The 3,054-nt window shown below is 39.3% G+C and overlaps 1 pseudogene; it reads left to right on the forward strand.

Moving 5' to 3' along the window:
- The first annotated feature begins 2,027 nt into the window (after nt 1–2,027).
- Nucleotides 2,028–2,140, forward strand: LOC132489732 (U6 spliceosomal RNA; annotated as a pseudogene).
- The last annotated feature ends 914 nt before the right edge of the window (nt 2,141–3,054 follow it).

Here is a 3,054-nt window from a genome sequence, read left to right on the forward strand (position 1 = left end):
TCGCAATGAAGAGTAGTCCCCACTTGTCACAACTTACAGAAAGACCAAATGCAGCCAAAAATAATTTTAAAAAAATAAATGGTCATTTTTTAAAAAAAAGTTGGAAAATAGGAAAGAAATTAGAAGACCACAACACAAGGCTTCAGATCTGAATAAGTTAAATAAGAAAATGTAACTGAAGGCCATCTGTTGCCAATGCCCAGAACAGTGGATAAAAATAGAACCACACTAAGGCACAGTACAAAGAAAACCCTAAAAAAACAAAAAAAACAAAAAAAACATTTCGTATAAAGGTGTGAGAATCTGAATGTATCAAACAACACTGGAAATTAGAAGAAAATGGATTAGTACCTTCAAAATTCTGAGGGAAAGTGATCTCAAACCTCAATTGGTATAAAGGTAGGTAAAATAAGGTTTTCAAACACAAGTTCTCAAAAAATTTACTTATGTATCATTTATTGGGAAGCTATTGCTCAACCAAGTGAGAAACTAAGAAAGAGGAAGATGTGGGACATGCAAAAGAAGAGACCAACAAAAGAAGGGAAGCACCAAGATGACAGAATCCAAAGCAACCTGTCCGATGGGAGTCCGTCCGTCAGAAGACGGCCAGAGAGATGTTTCCAAAACAAATCAGACGGATTGATGTGTTTGAGGATTTTGAGAAAAAAATTTATATAACTGAAGATGAGTTTAGGGTTGACTAAATGATTGGTACAGAAAACACTAAGGGAAAAAAGAATTACTGAGGGACTTCCCTGATGGTGCAGTGGTTAAGAATCCACCTGCCAGTGCAGGGGACATGGGTTCGAGCCCTGGTCCGGGAAGATCCCACATGCCGCGGAGCAACTAAGCCCATGTGCCACAACTACTGAGCCCATGTGCCACAAATACTAAAGCCCGCGCACCTAGAGCCCGTGCTCTGCAACGAGAAGCCACTGCAATGAGAAGCCCACGCACTGCAACAAAGAGCAGTCCCCACTCGCCGCAACTAGAGAAAGCCTGTGCGCAGCAATGAAGACCCAACGCAGCCATAAATAAATTAATTAATTGATTTTTTTTAAAAAAAGAATTACTTATTCAAAAAAGAATCCGTGGGTGGTGGTGCTGGGATGAACTGGGAGATTGGGATTGACATATATACACTAATACGTATAAAACAGATAACTAATAACCTGCTGTATAAAAAAATAAATAAAATTTAAATGATAAAACAAAAATAAAAGACTCCTAAATATAACCCAAAAAAATAGACTCACAGATATAGAGAACAAACTAGTGGTTACCATTGTGGGGGTGGGAGGCACAAACCATTGGGTGTGAGATAGATTCAGGGATATGTTGTACAACATGGGGAATATAGCCAATATTTTGTAATAACTGTAAATGAGAAGTAACATTTAAAAATTGTATTAAAATTTTTTTAAATAAGTGCCCCCCCAAAAAAGAATCCTAAGATAAGCAAGAGGAAAAGTCACCATAGTATATTACATGACTCAGCTGTGATTGGCACATTTCATGGTAGTAATGGAAACATGGATTAGTAACTAAACTTCCAACATGACCTTATTGAGAGGAAGAAGGGTTGTGGCTATGTGTTGATGGTGGTGAAAGAGGGTTCAATCCTCATCTTCCACAGGATAAGACAACTGGCACCACTTAACCATGACTAATCAATAAGTAGCAGAGATTTGGAGATGAAACAAAATGAAAGTGGCTGCTTCTGGAGAGTGGGAAAGAGGTGAAGTGGGGCAGGGGACCGCTGTTTTGTTTGGGGTGGAAGGAACCACTGTTTTTGAAACAAGTTTTCTAGAGCGTGTTTGACTTTTCAGGGCTCAGTTTGTATCCTGTTGTAGGGTGGCTCTCCTCCGAGGATGGCTTCAGAAGCATGTCCCAGGTTCTTGACCCAACCTAGAATTCAACTTGCCCATTTGTAAAAAAACACTTGAAAACCTCGAGGTGACTCTTAGGCCTTGTGTTCTGTAATTCTGAGATGCCAAGTAATCTGGTCTAGAGTTATATAACATCTGGTGCTCGCTTCAGCAGTACACATGCTAAAAATTAGAACAAAACAACAAAGATCAAGTAACATGGCCCCTGCACAAGGATAACACACAAAGTCGTGGAGCTGTTGCCTACTTTTAATTAAATGTCCTCTGAGTTCAAAAATATGTATATGTAGATCACATCTGAAAGGTTTGTTTATTTTAAATTAAGTCTTCAGGGACTTCCGTGGTAGTGCAGTGATTAAGACTCTGCGCCCCCAAGGCAGGGGGCCTGGGTTTGGTCCCTGGTTGGGGAACTAGGTCCCACATGCATGCCACAACTAAGAGTTTGCATTGCTGCAAAAGAAAGAAAGAAATTAAGCCTTCATTATCACTGACTTTATGTGGAAATAAATCCACAGGTCTCTCAAACTGAAGTAAGCAGTTCTTGAAAGTACTTTTTTTTTTTTTTTTTTTTGGCCGTACAGTGCTGCTTGCGGGATCTCAGTTCCCTGACCAGGGATTGAACCCAGGCCTCAGCAGTGAAAGTGCCAAGTCCTAACCACTGGACCGCCAGGGAATTCCCAGAAAGTACTTCTTTCTTCATTAAATGAATGCTTCCAAATTTTGAAGATTTAGAACAGAAGTGGATTTTTTTAAATTGTGGAGACCCCTGCTTCAGAAGCCTGAGGAAAGGATGCCTGGTTATTCAGGAATGTTGAGGTCCTGGTTCCTGAGCCTGGACACAGAGGCAACCCTCAGAGAGCCTTGCTACTCTGCCCGCCACACACACTCCAGGGTCTGTTAAATTTTTAATTTAATTTTTTTAATTTAATTTTTTTTAATTGTGTAAATTTAATTTAATACACATAAAATAAAATTTACCATCTTAAACTTTTTTAAGTGTACAGTTCAGTAGTGTTGGAAGAAAAGTGTTTGCTTTGGGGGTTTTTGTGTGTGTGTGTGTGTGTGTGTGTGTGTACACAGAAATTAGCTCAGGACTGGAAGTATTTGTGTCATGATCTACACCAAAATATTTATTTAATGTTCTTCATATAAGCTTGATGGAATG

Source organism: Mesoplodon densirostris, chromosome 4 (assembly GCF_025265405.1).
Source record: "Mesoplodon densirostris isolate mMesDen1 chromosome 4, mMesDen1 primary haplotype, whole genome shotgun sequence".
NCBI lineage: Eukaryota > Metazoa > Chordata > Mammalia > Artiodactyla > Ziphiidae > Mesoplodon > Mesoplodon densirostris.